Genomic DNA, 9,016 nt, shown 5'->3' with positions numbered 1-9,016 from the left:
ATACATCCTGGGATTTACAAATTAGACAAGGTTCTGCCAGCTGGGGTTGAGGGGAAAAAAATACTGTTGCCAAATCAATCCTATGATGACTCTAATGATTTATTCCTTCACTACAAAGAAAGTCTAATAATATCATTCCAAGAAAAGAAGCTTACATAAGCCAGAGAAACTGCAAATTCTATAGAATAGATGTGTCCCTTTCATTATTTTATTGTTCTTCTAATCTGCTATTGAGATATAAGAAGTATTGAGACAAATATAATAATTACCTGGGTATCCACCAAAGTAATCATTAAAACTGTTATTGATGCTCCTCATCACACATGAACAGAAATTGTATCACAAATCTATCTTTCAGCAACTTGTATTGTTATTCTATGTTTGCTTAAGTTACCTTATTTCTACTGGTACTTAGTGTTTCATTTTCTGGATTAGTCCATGATTTTGTTGCCCATTATCATGTCCACTAATATTTAGGTGACTGAAAATTTTGTTTGATATTAATAAAAACATACAAATTTTACTTTTTTAAAAAGTAAATACCCAATATGCATTTTCCATACGTTTAACCTGTCTTTTCCATTGAATTTTAGTTACATATCTGTAAAATTCATGGGAGAGTTTCTTTTTAACAAATAGACTCAAAAACTACTGTCATTTAACAGGTGACTTTAATTTTATTGTGAAAAGTATTTGGATTTATCTTATTTATGTCTGTGATTTCTTTTGTCCTAAATTTATATTTTTCTCCCCCCCAACCTTTTGTACATTACTTTAGACTCTCTTTTTTCTATTTCTAATTTGAAAATTATATATCATGTTTCTGATTTTCAAATGATTTACTCCTTATTATATTACATTATTTTAAATCATTAATTTCCACACTTCTTGTCAAATTAAATATATTGTATCCTGATAAGTACTGGTTTATATTTATCCATATTTAACAGTAATTTATTATTTCTTATTCAATCTCAGTTCATCCTTCTGTGTTCAATTGTCTCCTTTTTTGGGAATACTCTATGGAAGTTCCTTTGGTCAGATAATGCTAGTAATAATAAGCCTGGATTGTGATTGCATGAAAATATCTTTATTTCTATATCTTCTTTGAATAATAATTTACTTCAGTAGAAAAACATGCATTTTCAGTATTTTTCCCATCTTTTTTAGAATCTCTCTTCTTTGTTGAAATTCTTTCATCTCTCTAATTGAAATTCTTTATGATGCAGTTTTTCCTTCCTTCCTTCTCTTGTTGCTTTTTTAATACAGTTTAATCATATTATTTGTGTATACTAATACATATTGACTTAATACCACTGAGATGCCTCTTGAGACAGAGCAACCCAAAAACAAAATTTCAAAATGTACAAGAGGAATAAATATAAAACATTCTTATATTAAAATGTATAAATTATCAGTGATTTCTGGAAAGAACTTAAGAAAATGCAGCAACTACCTGCCCATGGATAGGTGTCTTGTATTGATGGTGCCAGTATTAGAAATGTATCACCTCAGACCATGCATGATTTTTTTTCTGCCTTTCACAGATGTACTAATATCCGGAATCTTAAGAGTAAAAGCAAAAACAAAACATAAACAAAAACCTTCTTTTTATCAGCAGACACCTCCAACTTGCCAGCATTGGTAAGCCTAAAAGTGACAGTGTCTTTTATGTGCTGGTGACCAGAAAATGCCAAAATATTCTGGAAACGAGCTGATCAGAACAGTGAGTATGGGAGTCCACACTGGATGGGTCAGATGTACATGGATCCATCTTAGAGTGAGATCATGATGATTCTAATCATTAAATAATTCTTCTTTATTCTCCATGGGCTACTAGTCTGGTCTTACAGACTGCTTTGGCAAAATTAAATGGGAAGTAGTAAATTAATAATGCATTAATTTTTCAGAGTATTCTAGAGGTTTTTATTCCTTTTACTGTATTAGATTCTGAGAGTAGCATATACTTGGGGCAAAGATCTCTTGATAAACTATATGCTGAAGTCCTTAGGCCATTAAATTTTGAACACCACTTAGAGCAGCAGCTTGCTTTAATGCCCGGTTTACAGGAGGAGAGTGGCTAGTATAATTGTTTACATCATTTCATGAGGGCTAATCTTCAAACACACTCAGTTCAGGAATTGTTCTGGCGAATGGAAAAGCAGGACAAAGCATTCTCATCAATCTGCTCTGACAGTCCCAGGGCTGGTTTCTTTCAAGATGTTTACTGTGTCTTCAGTGCAGAATCACTAAGCCATGATGGAGGTTTATTTATTAGAATTGAGCATAAGACTGTATGCTTAGAAAAATGCATTTTCTTTATTTTCTACATGTCTTGACATCTAATTTTTCTTTCATTAATTTATGCTGACAATTTTTCCCTCATGTATCTTTATAATTTTGGATTGCTTTACTAAAGTTTGAGGGAACTTCATGTAATGTTATTTTAAGATACATTTATCCAGATTAATTTTAAAAATTTCTTTCTTATACATAGCACAAGAAAGTTACTATAACAAATACGATTTTTATTTCCACTTATCACCTTGAAATTTCTATGTAAATAGTAAGAACTTAGACCTCAATCCTGTGTGAAGGCAGTCCTATAGTTATGATTCTTTAGTGGAATTCTTTTTCTAAGCCAGAGCTTACTTTAGTATATGAAAATAAATAAATAAATTTTTCTTTGCTTATGAATGGGAGTTTTAATCCTAATCTGGAGTCTCATTATTTGAGGATACCTACTTCAAGCAGTAGTTTTAGGGCCAATTCTCCATTCATGTTGTTCAAAGCTGTAATTTATCTCTCTGGATCAGTAATTAATTAATAATTACTTGCCAATATTGGAGTTTATCTTTGGATTACTAGGAGAGGAAAAAGAAAAAAAAAATTGAAGATGTAATAAACGAGTCATACCAAATTTGATATTGTCTTACAGGTCCCTGAGGTTCATTTTGTTCAATAATTTTTGCCCTCTTTTCTATGAATGGATAATTTCTGTTGATCAATCTTCAATTCCTTTCACTCTTTCATTTGTCTTCTGTTCTGCTATTGCGACTATCTTTTGATTTTTTTATGTCAGATATTTGACCTTTTAAACTTGTAATATTTCCTTTAATTCTTATTTATAATTCCTATTTGCCATTGAGAGATACTTAATTTTCAGTAATAAGTGAATTTAATATTATGTCATGGAGCATGATAATAATGGCTGCTTTAAAATCTTCAATGATTCCAGCATTTGGGTCATCTTAAGAGTTTTAATTGTTGACCATTTTTTTTTCCCTTGAGAATTATCTATATTTTTCTGGTCCTCTACATGTTGAATAATTTTAGATTGTACCATCTCCATTTGATTTATCCTCTTGTGAATCTGAGTTCCATTTTGTTACAAGTTAGCAGTCAATCAGCCTAGTTAGGTTCAGGTTGCAGCTTCTGTGTCACATTCTACAAGCTGTGGTTCCAAAGTAAGCTTAATTTTCAAATCCTTTGGGTCTGCTTCACTCATGCACCTCTAAGGAACAGTCTGGAACTAGGATCTCAGTCTATATGAGAGTTCAGCTTTCAATTTTTGAGACGATGCTTTGGCTCCATTCCACACCTGTATATGTCAAGGGTAAGTTCAATGCTATGTCATTTTATATACAGAGTCAGGGGATCCTCTTCCCCAGCTCTCTTTTCTGTAGAATCTCATATACTCCATATCCTTCTGGGACCCTCTTATGCCAGCATTCTGGGTAGAAAGACAGCTTCTCTCAGAGTTTTAACTACCCACTTGGTTGCTTACTTTTTTCTGCATGATTGTGTCTTCCCTGCAGTATCATCATAACAGAAAAAGGAAAAAAAATAATAAGATCTCACGTGTGTGTATGTGTGTGTGTGTGTGTGTGTGTGTGTGTGTGTGTGTGTGTGTGTGTATGTGTCTGTTGTCTGTCTGTCTTGTCTGACTGGTCTTTCTTCCTCTTCTTATAAAGCCACAGGTATTCATGAGAGCAGCACCCCAATTAATGATCTTGTCTGATCCTAATAACTTCCCAAAAGCCCACCTCTAAACAATAAAATTTATTAAATCTCTACTCTCTTAATATCTCGCAATGGGGATTAAAATTCAACATATGAATCCTTCAGAGAGACACTTAAGCCATATCTAAACCATGGCATTTGGTCTCCCTCAGCACTGTGCCTGCTATGTGAATTTGTCAGAGCCCTTAAGAAGGGGCTTTGACATTCTCTTCAGTTTTAGTTGTAAACAGTGGGAAGAAAACGGAAACCATAGTTTATTTTCTTCTCTCTCTTTCTTTTTTTCCTAGCAGAAGTTTCATACTTGGCAATGAAAATTTCTGTTCTAAAAATATAACCAGATTATCAAAATGTATTCATCTCCCAAACCTATTCAATGCATGTAAGATTAATTCAATGGTCACTACTAATGCCGGTAAGGTGCATATTTTGTTTAAAAGCAATAGAGTTATATTTGATATGTACTTATACTAGTTTATATTTACAAGCTACAAGAATTTTTGCAAACTCTAATTTAGTTTCCCAAGTGCTCATCAGAAAAGTCTTTTCTTTCCTTAAGGGTAAATATTTTTCTGTTGTTGGAAATGCGTTCCTCACAGTAACTTGTGAACACAATGACGCTGCTTCTAAAATTCAGAATTCCTTTTGAACACTGATTATAAAGATTCTTTCCTGACCAATTTCTCCAAAATATGGGGAAATATTTTGAGAAATAGAAACTAGCATTTTTACATTTTTCATTTCTCTTTTGATTCCATTGAAATTGTCACTAATTCAAAGTCACCGTTTTGTCTACAATTCAATATACTTCCTTGTAGCTGGATGCAGGGGCTATAAAGCCTTCCCCTGTTCCTTTCAGCATTTTTAGCAACTTAACAAAAAGTTAGTGGTATCAACTTTGTGTTAGTTTCCTTTTTTTTTAAAATATATTTTCACTAAGGAGATTGTCTCTTAACCTCTTTCTAAGAGATTTATAAATGAACACAGAATAGAAAGGAAATAATTAGAGACGGCTAGAATGCTAAAATCCATGGGTACAATTCAGAGAATGGAAATCCCTATTCATCATTTCCGCAGCTTCTCTCCAGGGGCCTTGCCATGAATCCATTGAGTTAGAAGTGACAAAAATAATCAGTTAGTCTGGCTTCTCCTTTTCTGCCCTCAAGTAATATGGTACCTAGTGAATTAAGCAACCTAATCAATCACCTACTGACCTGATACTAAAGTCATTTTTATTCTACTCTGAATATCTCAGATATAAAGTAGAAGTATAAATTGTGATTTTCAACTTGTGTTCTTTTTCTTAACATCAAACAATGAAGTAGGCTGATTTAACCCGGTTTGGGTGTACATGTTCACATCTTACTTGAACTCTGCTTATTCAAGTTAAAAAGAAATTAGTCAAAACCATAATTGTCAACAATATAAACCACAAAAAAGTATTTCATAATTATGTTCAAAAGCAATTTTTTTTAAGTGTCATAGGGGTTCAAGAAATAGACTGTGGGAATAATCAGTTATAAAACACGTCACTCACACTGATGAACTCATGTGATCTCTTTGCAAATCTATGCAATTTATTTATCTGTTTGTTTGTTTATTTTGGTACTAGGGATTGAACCCAGGAATGCTTAATCACTGAGGCATATCCCCAGCTCTTTGTAATGTCTTCTTTTGAGGCAGGGTTTTGCTAAGTTGTTTAGGGCCACTTTAAGTTGCTGAGATTGGCCTTGAATTTGCAGTGCTCCTGCTTCAGCCTCCCAAACTGCTGGAATTATAGGCATGTACCACCACACCTGGCTACCTACCTATTCTTGTTGGAGATGATCTTTCTGGAGTTGCCTGATATAATAAAGTTCTTTTATGGTTTTCCTATCAAAAGTGAAATTTGGTCTTTTATAATTTTTGGTAATGAACACTCTACTAATAGAAACAGTAGATATTAACGTCACGGTGTCCTGCATTGCATCATATACCTCCTTTCCATTTTTCTTCTTGTAACTCCAAATGTGCACTATTTCTTACAACTTGAACCAGGGCCAGACTGTAACCTTCTCTCTCCAGTGTAATCTGATTCCAATTTATCCTCTGATCAACCTTCCAAAAACTCTAAGTCTTTCTAGTACTAAGACAACTCGCCAATAGAATGGATAGTGATAGAAAATGAAAGTGCCTTTCGATTACTGAAAGCATTAAAATACTTATTATTTAATTTGTTTATATTCCAACTTGCTGAATCTGAACCAACTAAACACAATACAGGACATTGAGATAAATAACAGAAATGCTTTTTGTTAGAAAAAATAGGATGATGACAGAACTATTTTATAAGAACTTAATCAGTTCCTATTCCTATAAATGTGCTTAAAACTTTATTGCTTACGTTTTGTTTTGGGTTGAATTACGTCCCCAGATATGTTGAAGTCTTAATCCCTAATAAGTCTGAATATGACATTATTTAGAAATATGGTATGCTATGATTTGAATGTTTGTTCCCTCTAAAACTCTTGTTTAAACAGAATTGCTAAGGAGTAGTATAGGGCAGGGACCATACTTTGAAGACGCATAAGGTCAGGAGGTGCTGTGCCTTCATAAATGGACTAATGTTGCTATTGAAGGAGGGGATTCACCCCATCTGCTTGCTTTCTCTTTGTCCTTCCATCATAGCGATGCCGGTAATGAGAATCAGGACCAAGTTCTGTTTTCCTGATGTGAAGATTGAACACCCAAGAAATGCCAAGGCAAATATAGAGACTAAGTTTTATTTAAAAGATATAATAGAGACTTCTCTGAAGAGAAGGGGTCCCAGCGCTGTGTGTTCAAGGAAATGAGGGTGTCCTTCCCCTTTTATGCATTTTAGATCTCCTTTGGCCTCATACCCTCCTTCTCCCCTTATCTTGCCTGTGTGACTAGCGACAAAAAGATGGGAAAGAAGCCTTCCAAAGGTGCCCTTCCATATCTACCTAAAGGTGCAGGACAGGAACTACCCAGGAGGTACTTCATTTCCTCCTGAACAAAACCCCACCTTTCTGATTGGACTCAATTATTTATTACCTTGGCTGATTGTCCTTTTGTCCCCTGGTCTCAATGGGACAACTCCCAATGTGATGGTAACACAAAAAGTTTTCAGTTTCTTCATCTTGGTCTTCCCAATCTCAAAAATGATGAGGGAAAAAATTTGTGTTCTTTATCACTTATCCAGTCTTAGGTATTAAGTATTCTGGGATAGCAGCACAAAATGAATCAAGACCGCACTGTTGCAGATGTCATTAAGTAAGATGAATGGGAGTAGGGTGGATCCCCCATCCAGTATGTCGGGGGTCCTTATAAGACTTGCTAAGACAGAGACACAGAAGGAGGATGCCATGAGATGATGAAGATAGAGGGTGAACTATTTCGTTGTAAAGATTTTCAGCAAACCAACAGATGATCCAAAGAAAGATCCTCCCACAGATGTAAGTAAGAGGAAGGTCCTACAGTCTGAAGGTCCTACAGTCTGAATTCTGACTTCTAGTCTTCATAACTGGGAAACTAAAACTTTCTGATATTTTCATACTTGTTTATGGCATTTTGTTATGGCAAACTTTGAAAACTAAAACACTGTTCGTGTGTGAGAAAACAGGTTGTGTGTAGAATTTTTCACTTGACTTATGGGGAAAAAAGTCTGGTCCACTTTATTGTAGTGCAGTCATATTGGGTGAAATATAGTAAACAAGAGCACAATATTAAACAGTTTTCTGGAAATTGCTTTTATTGTGGAATACAGTTTTGACACTGAAACTAATAAACAAACCCCACAGAGTGATTCTATACTGGCAAGTAGAAATATGTATTACTGATGCTGATAGCCATTTATTTGCTTATGTTTATAGGAAAAACTTCTAAAGCAATTTATTTCTATGACACTTGTTCCCCCCAAAATGGCATTATGAGTAGATTAAATTTCTTTAGACCTGTGAATGGGAATTACTAAATTCTAGCCTTTCTGTTTCTGGAGGAGCATCATTCCTTCATTAGAAAATTATTGCAACCTAGGTATGAAGAGACTTGATTTCACAGCTCCGTCTGCAGGTTTTACTGATAAAAACCAGATCACACAGGTAAATATTTAACATAATGTCAAAGCCTTACTTGTGCTAATGATATATTCTTCATCTTTTCTTTAATCCTATTCCCTGTTCTGTCCTTGATTATAGGGGGTTATATTCAATCATCCCAGACCAGGCCTCATGCAGAATGTTCAAACTGTAAATTTCTATTAAATTGAAAAAAGTGCATCTCATATTTGAGTATGGTATATACCTAATTCAAGGTGTTGAATTCAATTCCAAATATTTCAGATCATTTTTATCTAAAATGTAACATAGTAAAATTAGATAGTGAGATAGAAAATTTAACAACTATATTGAGTAATATTTATCACTCACTTTTACAATGGGAGATAATTCCTTGTGCTGGTTACATCCTGTTTGGAATAAGAGATCTGCTTTCCTACTGGCCTGCTCTGGGTCCTCGAGAGCTGACCCCTTGCAGACTGCATCACCAGCATCTACTATTGGCAGGTTTTCTGTGTGATTTGACCAGTGGGACACGCCACAGGACATCAGAGGGCAGAAGAAAAAGAAATTAAGAGGACTATCATTGTACTTATTCCTTGCTGTGGCACTTTCCTTTGATAGCTGTTCATCTCCCATATGAATGCAGTCCTAGGAGGAGCTCCCTCTTCAAGGTTCTAACCTTACCAGGGCTGGGGATGAGTCTTCTCCCTTTGCCCATTCAGCTTTACATGTGGGAATGACTTCAAACTATTGTTACCTTTACATACAGTGCTCTATTTTTGTACTTTGTGTTTTGGGTGGTTTTTTTTTTTTCCCCTAACCTTGTGTATACTTCTTTAAAAAGGCTTGTCTTTAATTTTGTTTTTATGTGAACCATCAGTTTCCTGCCAGAGATTCTAACCAAAACAGTCTTTGGTGAAGTTACTTTGTAAGATAAA

General features: G+C 34.5%; 1 pseudogene; it reads right to left on the bottom strand.

Moving 5' to 3' along the window:
• Positions 1 to 1,541: 1,541 nt before the first annotated feature.
• LOC113196490 (AMSH-like protease pseudogene) lies at positions 1,542 to 8,714 on the bottom strand (annotated as a pseudogene).
• Between the last annotated feature and the right edge of the window lie 302 nt (positions 8,715 to 9,016).

Source organism: Urocitellus parryii, chromosome 3 (genome assembly GCF_045843805.1).
Source record: "Urocitellus parryii isolate mUroPar1 chromosome 3, mUroPar1.hap1, whole genome shotgun sequence".
NCBI classification, from domain to species: Eukaryota; Metazoa; Chordata; class Mammalia; order Rodentia; family Sciuridae; genus Urocitellus; species Urocitellus parryii.
Note: the sequence above shows the minus strand (reverse complement) of the source record. Positions and strands in the feature narration are given on the sequence as shown.